Below are 18,902 nucleotides of genomic sequence, written 5' to 3'. Positions count from 1 at the left end.
CTAGTCGGGAACAGAACCTAATCACACTAGGTTCCACGTGGATGAGTCACTGCAGTATAGCAAGTCACAGCCCCTTAGAGGAGAAGAGTCACAGATTACAATCAGAGCTGGTGTCATTGCAGTCTCCTGGGTCCTGTGCTGCGCAGCCCTGAAATAGGCTGCAACTATTATCTCCTTCGGGTGATAAAATAATTCTCAGTAAGCACACAGCTTTATTTTCCTAAAACAAATGAATCACTTCTACTTTTTTTCTCCTCAATTTTCTGTTAGCAGGGTAAGAATCGTGTCTGCCAAAATTCTGCCTAAAAGTGAGTGTCATTTTTGAGAGGGACAGCGTCTGTCTGCAATGCTGTAGACCCAGGTTCGATCCCTGGGTCGGGAAGAACCCCTGGAGAAGGAAATGGCAACCCACTCCAGTACTCTTGCCTGGAAAATCCCATGGACAGAGGAGACTGGTAGGCTACAGTCCATGGGGTCGCAAAGAGTCGGACACGACTGAGCAACTTTACTTTACTTTAGTACAAAGAGTAAGCACATGAAAGGACCCATACCAGGGCTCAAACTTGGAGCAAATCATTTGCTGTTTTGATTGGAGGTGTCTAATCAGAGCTACCAAAATGCACACTTTTTAAGATCTCAGGAGTCTAACGGAGAAGGCGATGGCACCCCACTCCAGTACTTTTGCCTGGAAGCACAAATGGGAGGAGCCTGGTAGGCTGCAGTCCATAGGGTCGTGAAGAGTCAGACATGACTGAGCGACTTCACTTTCACTTTCATGCATTAGAGAAGGAAATGGCAACCCACTCCAATGTTCTTGCCTGGAGAATCCCAGGGATGGGGGAGCCTGGTGGGCTACTGTCTATGGGGTCACACAGAGTCGGACATGACTGAAGTGACTTAGCAGCAGCAGCAGCAGTAGGGGTCTAAGTTCCCAGTAACTTCTCATGTTCATTGAAGTCACATACTGAAGAACACAAGTGGTTTTAGGTATTGAAGGGAAAACTGTTGCCCAAACTGTAAATTCCATCTAATAATGCAAACTTCTATTGTTTCCCCCTGGAGTTTTAGAATGCTTAGTCTAAAATTTGAGTATTAAATCTCGAAGACTGAAAAGAACTTTCCTAAAGAATTCCCAGTCCTGGGGACTTGAAGATTGTTTTGGAAACACTTGTAATGGGAGCATTTTGAGGGGTAACGTACTGAATTTATTCTTCGAAAAAATATTTTTTGAGCTCTATCTCTGTGCCAGGTATTCAGCTGGGCATAAGAGTAGGGAATGGGATTAAGATATAGTTCCTTCCCCAAACAAACTCATGATTCAGTGCCCAGGAAGATGGATTTACAAGTTTATAATGCACAGTAGTCTAAGTGCTGCTGCTGCTGCTGCTAAGTCGCTTCAGTTGTGTCCAACTCTTGCGACCCCATAGACGGCAGCCCACCAGGCTCCCCCGTCCCTGGGATTCTCCAGGCAAGAACACTGGAGTGGGTTGCCATTTCCTTCTCCAATGCATGAAAGTGAAAAGTGAAAGTGAAGTTGCTCAGTCGTGTCCGACTCTGAGCGACCCCATGGACTGCGGCCCACCAGGCTCCTCCATCCATGGGATTTTCCAGGCAAGAGTGCTGGAGTGGGGTGCCATTGCCTTCTCTGAGTCTAAGTGCTACAAGAGAGGAATTGATAAGGAATAATAGTGACATAGAGAAAGAAATAATTGACTTTGTATCCTGTGTTTGCAGGTTGCATAGGGGAGTGGTAAAGCTTGTAGGAGAAAGATTCTCAAAAGAATTAAGATACAACCTGAGAGCCAGATGCTGGTGTTAATCTTTTCCTATGTATGTAAAAGATGAAAGGGAATTCCAGAGAGGAGGAGAATAATCTGCAAAGATGCCGAGGTATAGGAAGGCATGGTATATTTAGAAAAACCTGAATATGGCTAACGGTATCCTTTGTCTGTGGGAAGGCGAAACATTTCTAAAGATGAAAGTAAAATAATCAGATTTTATGATTTATAATGTATGTGTCCATAACATAAAGATTGGACTGGAGGGGAACAGAATGGAATCTGGAAGTACAAGTCAAAGTTGATTACAAAATGTGTAAGTTTGATAAAACCTAGTGGTGAACTTGGGGAAAGTCCTGGAGCTGGTGAGGGACAGGGAAGTCCGGCACGCTGCAGTCCATGGGATTGCAAACAGTCGGACACGACTCGGCAACTGATCAATAACAACTAGAGTGGTGGTAAACCTATGGGGAAGCATACATTCTCATACACTCGTGGTGGAAATATAAATTTGGACACTTTTAAAAAAGACGATTTCATAATATGTAACAATTATATTTTCAGAATTTTTCTTATGGGTATATTCACACACTTGCATGGCCAATATTTGCTACGGATTATGAACAACCTAAATGTCTATCAGTAGGGAACTGGCCAAATTAAGCAGCACATGCTTATACAACATAGAGGCATTTTGCTAAGGGAAGGGGAGTGAGTTCCAGTACAGTCTACAGCTAGCTAGTTAGCTGAGGTAGATAATGATAACCATCCTGTTACGAAGAATTAGAAAAGCTAAACCAAAATGAACAAGATAGTTTGAAAGAAGTGGAGAGTGACAAAGTCACTGAAGAATTATAGGTCTAAGATTCATGAAAAAAAAAAAAAAAGAAATTTGGAGAAATGAGCCGCACATGTAGGGTAGCTTTTCTACTAGAACTGTCTGCTGTTTCTGGATCAGGCATCTAAGAAGCTTTGAAGCTGTATATACAGATTCAACAGATTCCTGGAACTAAAGGTAAAAAAAAAATGAAGTTTCGGTTCCCTGAGCTATGAACTATGATTCTGACAAACAGTTTTATTTCCTGTTGAGAAGTTAAAGGCCTATACCTGGCAGTAATGGTGGAAGTAGAAACACGTTTTCCCTCCAAGAGAATGAATTCTAGCTTCAAAACATCTTAATCTCAACCTGGACAGATCCAGGATAGCTGTTGACACTAAATCTGCCCAAAGCCAATGCACATATTTTATGGAGGAATATACATTATCCTAAGCTTAAATACACAATGCTTTTTTGTGTAAAATGACAAGAATTCAGTAAAAATAACAACAAGGCATAAGAAGAGACAAGAGACAGGACCGAAAATCAGTAGATGTCATAAAAGAAACAAGCTTGTGGGGAATGAAGATAGTGGAGTTGTAAAACAGAAACATTTAAAATAGCTGTGCTAATCCCTTCAAGGAAATAAAAAAAAAATAGTAAGAATTTCAGCAGAAAATTGAAAACTATAAAATAACCCACTGAAAATTCTAGAAATTTATATCCAAATGATAGAGAGTTTCACATGCTTACACAGTCTCAAAATTTTAAATCCTTTTACAGGTTTATTTAATCCAGTTCTTCCCCTGTTCTTCACCACTTTTCAGTCCCTGAAACTTGTGCTTCTGCCTACCATAACTCCATCAAGTGGTTTTCCAGATACTGCTTGAATTCATCTAGTGATGGGGAAATCATTATACCCCAGGGAAGTAACACAGTTTATGAATGAGTAGTGGAATTTTGATGGGAACTCTGGTGGCTCAGTGGTAAAGAATCCATCTGCAATGCAGGAAATGTGGGTTCGATCCCTGGGTTAGGAAGATCCCTGGGAGAAGGAAATGCCTGGGAAATCCCGTGGACAGAGGAACCTGGCAGGCTACTGTTCAAGGACTGGCAAGAATCAGATGTAACTTAGCAACTAAACCACCGCCAATGGAATTCTGCTAGTTAAGGATTAACAATTTGATTTAATAATGCTTGAAAATTATTTGACTATAGGATTACATGTTTTTATGCATACACATATTTTAGTACAAGAGACACAGTGTAAAGAAATAGATAAACACTGATAGTTTATGCTCACAAATGTAAGACATGCACACGTGAAATTATTCAGACTTGTTGATATATTTATATACATCATGTAACATCGCTCACTCATCATTTTGACTGTGTCAGAAAATGAGAAGCTTTTGCTCACTCTTTTCAGTGAAGATAAGGCCATTTCTTATGCCTTTATAGGATATAGAACAAGCCCTTATTTAATGGGTCTCACAAAAAGACATGATAATAAATTCTCATCATACCAATGCTTAGGGCTGGTCCACGCTGACCCTCTGATCATAAGATTTCTCTTCAGTAGGCCACAGAAAGACAGCTGGTATGAGGAGATGGTTCAGGTGAAATTTGGGATAAATCGCTTTTTCTCACTATCAGTGAATCATATCTATTCTTGTCCTTCATCTGGAACACCATTATTTCAAATCCACACCATTCATCATGTTCTGGGCTCAAGGGCTGAATAAAAAGGTTGACAAAAATAACACTTCTCCCTTCCATCTGTTTGGAGTGCATGTGTGATGTCTGGTGGTACTGCAGCTACCTTGTAACACCAGAAACCACAACCATAACGGTAAGAGCTGACACATTTAAATTAGATATTTCAAATCGCTTTTCATAGATAAAGTCATTTAAATCTCCTAACCATTGTATGGTTAGATGGTTAGATGGCATCACCAACTCAATGAACATAGACACAAATTTGAGCAAACTTCGGGAGCTAGTGAAGGACAGGGAGACTGGCTTGCTGCAGTGCCTGGGGTCACAAAGAGCTGGATACGACTTAGCAACAACACACATACAACCATTGTATTTAACGATATGAAACCCGAGGCATAGAAAGATGAAATGTTGTCTAAGTCTCCATAGTTAAGGGATAATGGCAGGATTTGAACTCAGGTAGTTGGGTCCAGGGCCCATACAGAGGATGGCAGAGCAGAAAAGAAGAGGCCAGGTCCCTGATAGCATTGCTGCTGCTGCTGGTGCTGCTGCTAAGTCACTTCAGTTGTGTCTGACTCTGGGCGACCCCATAGATGGGCAGCCCACCAGACTCCGCAGTCCTTGGGATTCTCCAGGCAAGAACACTGGAGTGGGTTGCCATTGTCTTCTCTGCCTTGAGAGCATTACCGGACATCAAACCAGCCCCAGACACCTTGATCTGGTTACAGTCAGAAGGCAAATCTCTGACTTGTTTAAGTCACTGTGGGAGGAGTTTTCTTGCAGCTGATTGAAATTCTGGCTCAGTTTGGTTTGTTGTGATATTAGGAGAGAGCCCTGGGCTGGGCACCAGTTGACCTTGATTTGAGTTCAGGCTGTGCCTGATAACTGTGTAGAAGTCACTTCCACTTCTCAGGCACAACTTCCTTGTCTTCAAAAGGACAGAATTCAATGAGGTTCCATTCTAAGCTTTTCTTTTCTTTTTTAATATAAATTTATTTATTTTAATTGGAGGTGAATTGCTTTACAATATTGTATTGGTTTTGCCATACATCAACATGAATCCGCCACAGGCATAAATCTCCTCTGTTGAGATTCTTCCTGTTTCTCGTGGCTGCCGTGTCATATTTTCTGATGTGTTAATTGTAACATCGAAGGGTCGACTAGATACGGTCCGGGCACTGAGCTCGGCTTCTGGTTTCAGACAGCCGATGCAGAGCTGCTCCTGAATCTGCTCCTTGTCTTTCTCCACTCTGGTGGTTGCAGCTCATGCATGTCAGTTGAGGAACTAACACATGCTGAGCTTCACACCATCAGAGACCAGCTTACCTTATAGTCTCAATATCTCCCCATTTCCCTCTGTAACTATCCATCAGACACATGGATTTCTGTTTATTCTGTTCAGAAAGCCTTCCACAGCCCTGCAATCAGCAATAGCAGGTGTTAATGACAGAAAAGACAATTTTGTCAGGCTAACTACACATAGTAACTTAACTTCCCTCTTTCTTAGTCATTCCTCAGGGATGTTTGAGTCACTCTAAATTACCATTTTTTTTTTTTTCAGTGTGAGTTTGTCTGCTTTAACAAAATGTCAGTGAAATAAAACAAAGCAACCAGAATCCTAAACACAAATATAAATAAGTTCTGCTGATAACACAGCAGAAGGTATCAATATAAAAACTAAAGCTGTTTTATTCATCAGCTCTCAAGATTTTATTGTCTGATCATTAAAAAAACCCTACATGAATGTAGTTTTCTGATGGGCTTTCAGGACACACAGGGTCAGGGGCTATATGAGCAGGATTGGAACTTAAAGTTCATCTTGTCCAGTGATTCTCAGTTTTTGCTACATATTAGAATCACCCTGGGGCCATTTAGAAATTCCAAAGTTCAGGCTTCACCCTCAATCACTTCAATCAGATTCTCTGTGAGTGTCACACAGACAGTGTATTTTAAATCTTCCAAGTGGTTCTATGTACCGCCAAGGTTGAACCCACTAACTTCAGCCAGCTCAGGCGAGAGGCTGCAGCTTAGTGAGGAGAAGCAGCTTGCCCAAAGTTTTATCACCATCTACAAACTGTGGAGATCTTCGCTCCCTCCCCTGTCTGAGCCATCTCACGTGCTGGGAATTCTGGTCTCAGAAAATCTCAACCACATGGCCCATTCCAAAGCCTGTGTGGAACTGTATTTGCAAAGGCATGGAAAAGAATTTTGACTAAGACATTTTGAGAATTGGCCTGAAACTTTCCTTGTCTACGAAAATCCATTGTGAAGAGAGAGCCTCCTCCCAGGGTCTGAGGAATGATGTTATATAGCATAGGGAGGGTGGGGGCTGGGAGATGGAAAGTGAAAGGAAGGGAGAGGAAGGAGGCAAGCTGTATCTGTTGAGTACCTGCTTCTCTGAGCAGAGGCCAAATGCTAAACACTTTACGCAGATGAGCTTATTTAACCTTCAGACCCCAGGATATTTAGCTGGTGTGTAAGAAATAGCAGTATTGCTTGTTAATATACTCAAATAATTCTACTGAGACTGGTAAATACTGCCGCTCCAAGAGAGCTGATTGCTACCCCTTCTCCTGGCCCCCTGCTTCTTCTTTAGGATACCGACTACTACTTTTTTTTTTTTTTTAAAGTGCTAATTCATTCATATGTGGCTGTGTTGGGTCTTCATTGCTGCGTGCAGGCTTTCACTAGCTGTAGCAAGTGGGGGCTACCCTCTAGTTGCGGTACACAGGCTTCTCACTGCGTTGGTTTCTCGTGTTGCAAAGCACAGGCTCTCGGCGAGAGGGTTTCAGTAGAGGAAGCTCTAGGACTCTAGAGTGCTGGCTCAGTATTTGTGGTGCATGGGCTGAGTTGCCCCGTGGCGTGTGGCATCTTCCCACGCCAGGGATAAAATCCGTGTTCCCTGTGCTGGCAGATGAATTCTTAACCACTAGACCACCACAGGAGTCCCCCATGACCTCTGTTTGATTCAGCACCCAGAGTATTAACACACTGCACAGTAGCTGCCTTAGGACTCTGCTCTAGAGCTAAGGTCCCAATCCCTTCTGATTACTCAGTACTCATATCTCATGACCTGTTAAATCTTTTGAGTCCCATCTCTGTTCACATTCTCCCTGTTCCTATAGCTGGACAGGTCCATAGCTTTACAGATGAAAAAGCAGATGCTCAGAGAGGGTGCAAGTCTTGTCCAAAGTCACACAGCAGATAATCGGCAGTCACCCCGGCCACTTCCTGCACTCGAGTCTTCAGGCACTGACTATGTTTGGAGAATGATGCCCAGCAAGTACTCTGGGATTCAACTGTGCATTTAGTTCTCCACCTTCTTCTCCTTAAAGCCTTAGCATGAAAAGCAGAAAATTATAGTGGTTTAGCTTTACGTGTTTCAGATAAAACATGTACTAGGATGACTGTGGTGAAGATATCAACACTGCCTGTGGTTATATTTTTTATTTATCTATATATACATATATATTTATTTTTGGCCGTGCTGGGTCTTTGTTGCCGCTTGCGCTTTTCTCTAGGTACGGCAAGCAGGGGCTGCTCTCTAGCTGTGGTGTGTGGGTTTCTCATTGCAGTGGCTTCTCTTGCCGCAGAGCACAGGCTCTCGGGCACGCAGGCTTCCGCAGCTGCAGCCTCTGGGCCCCAGAGCACAGGCTTAATAGCTGTGGTACACGGGCTTAGCTGCTCTGCAGCATGTGGGATCTTTCTGGATCCAGCATGGAACCCGTGTCTCCCGCATTGGTGGTGGATTCTTTACCACTGAGCCAACAGGGACAGCCCACCTCTGGGTATTTGAAACAACAACAACAACAAAATGATCTGAGGAAAAAAATGACAGTTTTAAGTACAGCCTGGGAACCTGTCTCCAGGACTGGAGTCTGCAGTAAATCAGGTAATCACATTGTCTATATCTACTAACCACCCTGCTCCTCCCCTCCCTCATTTCAGCATCCCCACCCAGAGACTTCAAAATAGTAATTAACACTCTCAGATCCTTCCAGGGCTGTGTGGGCATGACTCTGCCATGTGGGAGAAGCACGTACAAGCAAAGAATGCTCAATAAGTAGCATTTACTGTTCCTTTACCACCATTTTTCCACAACACAAATAAATCTGGAGATCATTTTTTAATATTGCAGAGCTGGCCTATTTATCCTGCATTGAACTTCTCTTTCTTATCCTCCTAAGACTTATATAGAATGTTAATAAATTCTGTGAATCATAGAGTTTCATCAGCAAAAGAGAGAGATCAAAAACTAGTTCTTATTATTTGAGCAAATGTTTGGATGCAAGACCACAGGTTCAATGCTCACTTCATGGTGGACACAGCATTTGGCACAGAGAAGGTCCTCCATTAAAAGCTGTACATTTAATGTTTAGTTTAGTTTTTTTTTTTTTTTTTTCCCACGGAGGAGTAAAAGAAGAAGCATGTTTCAGTGTCTCATTTCCAGGTGTGGGTGCAGTGGCCATTTCAGCCCGCGTTAGGTCCTATTATTTTGGTCACCTCTCCATATTCTAGGGTACTCTCTCCTTTTTGTTTGATTAGACCAAATTAACTTTAAAGCAGGCAATGATAAGGTAAAATCTAGCATTTATGAAAGAAAAATCTAACTTTTTTATTCAGAGAGTTTTTATCATTGCTATACCTCCATAACTTAACTGATACTATAAAATAATCCTTTCATAAAGGAAGATGGGGATTTCATAGAAACTTCTAAGTAGCAATACCATAAGATATTGGGGCCAGTTTTTCATGGCAGACAGAGTTAGATCCCAGTTCTTGCCTGGCCATTCACAAGGGATGTGACCTTGCAGAGACAGCTTAACATTTAGAAGCAAAGGTTTCATCATCTTTCATAGAGGTTCTAACTCTCTACCTTCCTTCCCCACCTGCTCTGAGGATTAAAGCTGATGGCAGGTATAGCATTTGTGGACTGGGACTGAGAACATATTAGGTTTTAGGGAAACATTGGTCTTCTTTCCCCTGATATTCAAGGTCTTGGGATACACCAAGAATTGATGACAGGGAAATCTTATGATTTTATAGTTCATATGTGTTTTATTTACTGCACAAAAAAGAGCTTGAAATTGTTAAAATAAGCTTTTAAAAAAAGTTTCCTTTTCCTTTTCTCAGCCAATTTACAATTATAAATTCATTCATAATTGTACTTTTCTTGGAATATTGTGGTTTAATACTTTAATTTTTCTAAAAAGTATTATAAAATTTGAGGAAAAAACAATTTAAATACAAGCTAAGAAAAATGGACATTGAATATCCTTTCTTTGGATAAAAAAATGAATAAATTAATAGCATTATTAACTCCATTACCTCACTATAGCTAAGAATTATTATTTTTGCTTCACATTTAAGGAAGGTGGCTTTGTTCTGCAAGGTCAAGTCCTTTCTCTAAAACCACATATTCAGACTTGAAGAGCTGGCATGACCCGAGCTGATCGTATCATATTAATAACTGGACACAAACCTGTGAACTGGACCAGTCAGAGTCTCTTTCAAGAACTTGGAGCTGCAAAGTGTTTGGCACTGAAACAGTAAAGGTGGGGCCCCAGCTGGAACTTCATCAGGGGACCAGGCCAAAGCCTCATGAAAGGCCTGCATTCTAGGGACCAGACATTGAGTCTTATCAGAGGAGAAGAATGAAGGAATGAAGGAAAGGACAGGAGAGATTATCTATATCTAGACTGCAGGAAATTCCTGTCTATTAAAAACAAATAATGGGTATATGTGGAATCTAGAAAAATGGTGCAGATGAACCTACTTGCAAAGCACAAACAGAGACACAGACACAGAGAACAAATGTTTGAACAACAAGGGAGAAGGAGGGGTGTGATGAACTGGGAATTGGGATTGACATGTATATATGACTATGTATAAAATAAATAACTAATGAGAACCTACTGTACAGCACAGAGAACTCTACTTGGTGACCTGGGAAGGAAATCTAAAAAAGAGAGGAGATATACGTATACTTATAGATAATTCACTTTGCTGTGCAGCAGAAACTAGCAATATAGGTGTAAAGCAACTATACGCCAAAGAAATTAAAAACAATAACAGAAAACAAACAACAGACTTCTAAAATAAGACTTGAATGTATTTCTGTTTTTTAAAACCAAAGTTCTCTAAGACTGGAACATTTACCATAGGAAAAAAATGTTACGGTGAGACTGAATTAGAAAAAATATATATGTATATGTACATGGCTAAAAGGTTAGAGAAAAATAATCTTGACACACCCATACCCTCCCTTCCACATGTAGGTATAACTGTATATATAAATGTAGACAACTTACTTTCATGACACATTATGAAGAAACAGAAGAAGCCTGAGGTGGCAGTGAGCACTGAGCAGAACTTGACTTCTCGCACTCCAGTCTAGATTTCATGCTATGGGGAACTGTATTAGCTGAAGCTCTATTAGCACAATTGAGAAAAGCTCTGTATTCAAAGCGAAAAATGTGGGCAATTGTAAATAGGAAAGAGTTTTAGCTGTGACTGGTTGTAAAACCTGAATGCCAGAATGTGCCCAGTCTACAGAGGTAGGGAAGAGATGTTCACAGGCCCGGACCAGAGAGCAGGATCAACTATAATAATGGATCAGGATAACAAAAGAGAGAAAAGGGGCTAATGACTTGGTTACTCCTGGGTGAGGATTTCCTAGGTCCTTAGTGAGAAGGCATTGTAGTAATGCCAGAGCCACAATATATATTATTTATTTGCTCTTTGTTATACATGCTTTGGTTTCTGCAGTTTTTAAAATAAACTTTATGCAATTCATTTCATATCTGATGGCAGGAACAATAGCTATTATTGATTGCTGCCTTGCTTATACCTGATGTGCATTGGGCACTGCATAGACCCACGTTTCCCTGCTCACATGACCCCTACCTGGGACAGGTCTCTTTCCCACGTCCATCCTTCCTAGAGTGGGAGACAGGCCCTGCTGGTGGATGCTCCTGGAGTTGGAGGAGTGGTCGTGGGAGTCTCTTCCCGTGAGGTGTGGCTTGGACATGTGGGTGAAGGTGTCCATATGCTTGTGAACTGTGTCCCCTTGCAACATGGAAGATACGAGACAGAGTGAGCTGGATGCTGGGTCTACATGGAACTATGAGAAGCCCAAGGATTCTAAAGTAGAACCTGGCCATCTGGGTTGTTAAGTTAGATTTGTTACTGGCAGAGGATAGAACATATTTAACAGCTTGATTTTTATAACTTACAAGTATTTAGCCCTAGGAAACGTGGTCCTCCATGGGGGCTAAGCCTCCCACAGAGCCTAAAAATTCAAGGTCAGTATAGAGCTAGGCACATCACAGGCCTTCAATAAACATATTTTGAGTACTTGTTACTATTTTTAAGGCTTAGGAGGGCTTTGGGTTAATACAAAACAGTGACTTGTGTGTTAAGTGGGTTTTGAAATAGCCAACAATTAGATTCTAGAATTAATCATCCAAACAGAAGAAATCTGAATCCTCGAACAAGAAGGGCCTGGAATAATAACAGCTGGAGAGAGGCTGTTGAAGAGGACCAGGCCTACCATAGCATCGCTGCTCCACTAGTCGGAAGCAATTAGCTGGGGAAATGGGGCAGAGGGTAGCACCAAGAGGCGCACAGCTGTTCTTGCAGCTGTTGGTAAGAACACTGAGGCTGAATGTGAATTAAAGTTCATCTTCACACTGCATTGTTGCAGCACCAGGGAGGGTCAACCGTTTGTAAGTTCGAAAGGAAGGATGATCGATTAGACGTGCCCCCTGATTGATGAGCTCCTACTGCACGTCCAGCTCTGACAACTTAGTGACTGGAAGAACTTTGCTCTGCAATAACAGAGAACTGGAACTCAACTTGTGCAAGAGGTAGCAGAGAGAGGTGGTGGAAAGCACTGGGGTAGCCTTGGAAACACGACCCTGATTTACTGAATGTCTATAGGTAAGTCACCTCACCTCTCTGAGCTTCATGATACCATTAAAAACACTAAAGCTCTTAGCTTAATCAATATGCAACCATAGGTGAACATTCAATTAATGGTGGCAGCTGAGAGTACTACTCCTGTGTAAAGTAGAGGCAATAATGTCCTTTCTGCCTGCTTTAGGGATAGTAATGAAGGGGTAGAATTTTCAAATGAAGTAATGGATGTGAAAGCGGTTGGAAGGCTGAAGGTGTCGCTCAAATGTGACAGCCTGTTAATATTACATATTTCAAAGGAATGATCTAAATGGCTCCCAAAGAAAGACCTATCTGACCCCTGATACCTGAATTGGAATTCCTCTTATCAACTTGTCTCTTTGGTGTCTGGAATTTTTATATTCTTTCTGTCTAATACAAGATTCTCTGATGATGGATATATTCCATACCTTCCCCATCCCTACTATCATGCATGTGGCTAGCAACCACTGTGTTGATTACCACAGTCTTAGGTCAATCTATTCCTAAAAAAGAAATACACATTTGTAATGTATCTCATTCACAGTTTTATTCCTATGGGTAAGACAACTTTGAGTTTAAATAATATCAAGAATGATAATGATAGTCATATGAACGCCTTCATAATCATGCGAACATGTAATAGCTGATATTATGCCTAAGCATATTCACAGTCCTCTGAGTCTGTTGCTGATTCACTTTAGGGAAGAGACACTGGAAGTTCAGAAAGATTAAGAGATGATGTAATTATATAAAAATTAACAATGACAAGCTTTATCAAGTGCTTACAATACAGGCCAGAAATTCTCTAATCCTTTTATAATCATATGTCATTTGATCTTACACTAAATCCATGTGTTATTATTTTAGCTACTTTGAGGAAACTGAGTCTAAATTGTTTAAGTTGTAAGTTGTAACTTGTTTAAGGTCACAAAGCTAGGAAGTTGCAGACAAATAATTGTTACCTAGGATATCTAATTTTTAGGAGAAACTTCTCCACTGAAATAGGTATCCTTTCACGTTTACTCTAAATTACTTCTCCTTTTTGGTTTTGTTCATTGATCTTAACATGCATTAAAATTATAAATTTGCTTATTTGTTTTGTTTATTGTTTTTCACTCGTCTCTCCTTCCAAACTGCACAAGGGTATAAAGCTTTTTTTTGGTTTTGTTTTATACAACAAAATTAATCATTCCCATAGGAGATGTTCAATAAAAATCTGCTGTCAACTAAGTATCTAGTGCCTTTAGACTGTCATCCTAGTTATCACCATCATCATTGCTTATATTTAAAACTTTCATGCTATGTTACAATTTACTGGTTTATATACATCTCTCCTCTCTTAAACTTGGAAATATTTGAGGTCAGCCACTATCTATCCTGGTATACCTAACCTGGCATAGAGGAGGGGTTCACAAATATTAGCTGCACTGAACAGAATGGAAGTAAACATTTTCTGAGCAGAAGTGAGAATCTGAGAAATTGAGGCATGGACTTAGAATGACCTGAGGGAGGGAAGGACTTGAAGGAAAGAGTGAATGAGTTCAAACAGAGGATTGCTGTTGGGAATGTGAAGGTGGGTTGGAACAAGACCCCAGAGAAGCTGGGGAGGCAAGTGAGCAAGATGGAAGGCTGCTTTATTACAGTCACAGGGGTAACCAGGAATTGGGGTGAATGGATCAGGAAAACGTTCTGTAGAAACACCTTTGAGATACAAGAGGTAGGTTAAAAGAACCGCTATTTGGCCCCTTTCCGGGTGGGAAGATGTTGGAATCAAATGTAAATGAATATTCTTCTTGGTGTCTTCTCTTAAATGCTGCCAGAACATGGCTTTTCCTATCCTAATGATAATAAACAATGGCATTGGTTTAATGCCTAACGGAAACCTTCCCTGACCATCTCTGGACTTGGTTAGTACACCTAGCCTGTGTTCTTGAGAGCTCGTGTGCTTTCCCTTTGCAGCACTGTCATAACTTTAGTTGATTAACTGTTCAACAATTGGTTTATATCCGTCTTGCTAGTGGACTATGGCTCATTCTTTCATGATGTAGTATCTTATCTCCAACATCTAGTGTGATGTCTAGACATGGCAGTAGGTGCTTATTAGTTATTGATTATTCATTGAATTAAAACTGACCATACTAGAGGAAGTGCTATGGCTATATAGAAGGATTTTACTCTCTAAGAAAGCCCTCTACATGTCAGGCACTGTCTTGGATATGTCCATGAAGGTTTAATGGTGAGAATTTATGTAAATCACTCAGTTCAGTCTCAGATACATTGTAGACATAATGTGCACGTTGGGTCCCAACTCTCCTCTGAGCTCTTTTATGCAAGTTCTCAAATATAGGATGTAAATAAAGAATAATTATAAACAAGGTAAAATATAATACATAAAACTGATTAAGTAGACACTTGCATCTACATGTGCTAGGGGCTTTAGGGAAGTTCCTGCCTCATATCCAAGAAGTTCATACTCTGGACTGTGGTTTTCAGTAGGAATCACATGGGAAGTTTTAGCATTCAAATTTCTGAGCCCCACCTCTAGGAATTCTGATTCTATGTACCTTTGATGCATTTAAGAATAATGCTCATACCTGCTACTATAAAATGTATAAAAGAGGTGTATAACAGGTAACACTTCTCAATATCTGATAGTAACCTATAATGAAAAATAATCTGAAAAAGGATATATTTATATATACACACACACTCACATACACACAAATACATACATACATATATGTATATATATATATATATATATATAAAGCAATCACTTTGCTGTATACTTAAAACACAACATTGTAAATTAACTATACCTCAAATGAAAAAAAGAATGCTGTTCAACAAACTTTATGCAGCTCAGATTATTTTCCTCTTGGAATATTTTCTGAAAGGAAAATAGCTGGAGGATTCACTGGCAGAAGTGGAAACAAGCTTGTTGCCCCCTTCTACGTACTAGATAATAGGTAACAAGGTTGGGTTTTCGCCTCGGGCAGGGACTGCAAACTTGGTTGTTCAGTATCATCTGAGAGGGACATTTTAAAGACCAAGGGACTAGGTGTGGTCATTCTGATCAAATACATTTGAGAATTGCTGAATGACAAGATATAAGGGTTTTAAGTTCATATCAGCCCTTGACTTCTCTAGGCCTCTCTCACATCCCTCTATTCTGATAGGCCTGCAGCTGCTGCTGCTAAGTTGCTTCAGTTGTGTCTGACTCTGTGTGACCCCATAGACGGCAGCCCATCAGGCTTCCCTGTCCCTGGGATTCTCCAGGCAGGAATACTGGAGTGGGTTGCCATTTCCTTCTCCTCTCATAGGCCTACATACAAGCAAGTTCTGCCCTGTACGCAGCTCATGAGCCAGGACTGTGGCCCCATCAGATCTCAGGGTTGACTGAGACTTGGGCTATGGCTAGGGCAGCACAGGATTTTACCTCTCCTCTCTAATACTTCCTCTTCTCCTAGAACAGCCTCTACCCTGAGACTCAACTTACCTATTTCCTAGGTCCTTGTAACTCCCTCCCAGGACCTGCTAGATCCTATCCTGATTAGAAACAGGGATCTCACTCACCACCTGGAGATCTGCTTAAGAGCTGCTGTTAGCCACCTGACCTCACCTACCACCTACCGCTTAGACTGCTGCCCAGTCTGTGTCTTCCCTCTCCTCTTCCTAACTCTGTCCCTCTCTTCTGATGAATCTTTCTTGCACACCGTTTTCTCAATGAGATCCTTCAGTGGGTACGGAGCATTCATCTGCCCAGCTGCCTCTGGGAGGGCAGGTTGTGTGCTTACCCAGCATGCTTTGCACAATTGCCAATACTGATTTTGCTAAGTATAATAGTATTCATTCTATGTTCATAAGCCATTTTGCACTTCCAAGAAATTATATTGTTTTATGATGTGTGTGTATGTGTGTGTGTATGTGTGTGTTAGGTAGGAAGGGGTCAAATTAATTATGAATCTTCCATTCCAACAATTATTTATAAAGCTAGCATTATTTGCATCTTAAATAGTCTCCAGGAATTCAAAAAAAGAGTGCACCATAGTCACAATGATAAACTCAGTAATAATTAGAATTATTCCCAGACTGTTAAGTAATGCAGGCATATTAAAACATTTTCAGTTGAGTTTATTATGTTCTAATAAAATGAAAGCGCAGCTAAAGGTTAATATTGGGAAGGAACTGGTCCATTATAAAATCTACATTCTCTTTTGGAATGTGGAAAGATAGCCACAATATCTTTCCTAGATATTTATATAGGCTCACACAAATGCTTTTAACCCCCCACCCCTCCACCCCCTCAAATCTATGGATGCAAAAAAAAACACAAAAACACAACAAACAAACCAAAACTCCTTTTTTCCATATGGTTATTTTCAGTTAGAATTTTGACCACTTCTTATCCAATAAGCAATCCACCTAAAAGTTTTACAAAGTTTTTTTAATGCCAACTTTATTTTTCAACGTCAACATGCTCTACTTTATAGATGTCTTCCAGCCCTGAGTTTTATTTGGTTTCATTCTGCCCCACCCTACTCTACCTTATCCTGTCTCATCCTTCCTGTTTTGTTTTTTTCTGTATTGTCCTATCCAATTCCAGCCTATCTGCTTCTCTGCAGTTTAATACAGCAACCACGGAAACTTCAGACAGTAATGAAATGGTGAACAGGTTGATGACTTTGCTCTTGAACTTTTAGTTTCAGACTATGGAGGAACTATGAAAATATATGTTAATATAAAACCGGGCAGACCTGTGATGTGAGGGGGCTGGGTGTCATGGAAAGACACATGTGGCAATAGAGAGAGATGGGTGTGGCACTAGGTAGGGGGAATGTCCTGACATCTGACGTCACATCACAATGCATCAGACAAGGAAAGGACCGTTACCGGAAAAATCATCAGACCATTAAAAGCCTACAAGTCAATAACTCCAGCAAGAAATCTGCAGCCCTCTTTGTTATGTATCTCATACAGAAGTGGTAAAAACTTCCCTCATACCAAAAATGAACACAATACAGTGACATCTTAAGAGCACCATCAAATGAAGAGCTCTACTTGTAGTACATCCGTAACTGCCTGGGTACCTGCCTCTGCCTCCCTGTTTGCTCAATTTCCTCACCTCACCACCAAATCTTTTCCCCCTCTTCACATTATTGCTCATCTGGGTGCATAATTCACTTAATTATTATATCTCATCTGTTCTTGGGAAGGATTGAAAGGTTGCTGCTGCAAGCTATGTGTTATGCCGGGATTCGTGACTCCTGGAGAAGAGGATTTCAATCCGGGGTCAGAGACAAGGCTTGGCTACTTGGAGCTTTTCGTGTAGCAAAGTTTTATTAAAGTATAATAGAGCTAGGAAAGCTTCTGACATAGACATCATAAGGGAACAGAAAGAGTGTCCCGTTGCTAGTTTTTAGCTAGGTGTTTCATGTCTGTTAGAAAGCTATTAATCAGATATGAGAGATACTTCAAGGCTGAGGGAGTTTTACCAGGCTCCTCTCCCACAATATGCATTTTTGGGATAGGATGGCACAAGGTATGTCATCCCTGGCCATTAAAGAGTTGACATGAATACTGGTGTGTTGAGCCATTATCAGCCCGAGGTTTGAGAAAAGAAAAAAGGTTAGCCTTAGGCAGAACCAGTTGCATCAACAGAGGAGGGGAAAAAATAAAATACATCTGCCACTTGCAGTCTATTTCCTCCCGCCACTTGGGGTCTTCTGGCCTCCCAGTCCGTTACCCTCTCAGGATCATGTCTAAAGCCTATAAGACACGTGGGACATATATGCTCCTCTTAAGAAACAGAAGAAATCATGACGATGATACTAACAACAAAAATAATAGCTGCCATTTCAGGACACCTCTCATGTACCGATCGTGATGCTTGGCTCTTCCTATGGATTCTTTCTAGCCCCCATGCCAATAGGAGACTGGGACCATCACTATTCCTAGATGAACGTGAGCTTAAGAGAGAGTAAGTGACTGGCACAGTTGTCACCTGAATGAACGTATGACCAAACACGTTAAATAAATGAGCAAATCGACGAACTGTCCAAAGTCCCTTTGAGGAATGGGTGGAGTGTGATCTTGAACCAAGAGACATAGAAGCTGTTGCTCCTAACTACCCCACTGTCACACTGTATGGGGGTTTAGGGCTTGGGAGACTAAAGAGGTGGGGGGAATATGGGGGGTGGCTATGGAATGGGATGATGGCGGATGGAATCCCTGCTGCAGACATGACCAGGAAAGCTGGAGAGGTGCTTCGACTTAGGAGTGGGCCCAGAGGAGAGGGGAATGGTGACCTACGCCAGTATTCTTCACTGGGTCATCCCATGAACAGAGGAGCCTGGTGGGCTATATAGTCCATGGGGTCACAAGAGAGTCAGACAAACTGAGCAAGCGTGCACACACCAGGCTCTGCGAGACAGAACGCCCCGAGGCCTTCACTACTCAGTCATTCACACTTTCCTTCAACGTCCGTTTGAAGCGCCCCTCTCCATTCTTCTTGTTTCTACATTTCACACACCCCAGTTCCTCCTTTCCCCCTATCGGGCTCGGTTTTCAATTTCATCTCCATCTTTGTAACCCTTCCTTGGCTACATTCCATTTCTTTCGAATGTCTCTAAAAATGCATATGTCTTATG

The sequence above is a fragment of the Capra hircus genome, chromosome 29 (assembly GCF_001704415.2).
Source record: "Capra hircus breed San Clemente chromosome 29, ASM170441v1, whole genome shotgun sequence".
Taxonomy (NCBI): domain Eukaryota; kingdom Metazoa; phylum Chordata; class Mammalia; order Artiodactyla; family Bovidae; genus Capra; species Capra hircus.
Note: the sequence above shows the minus strand (reverse complement) of the source record.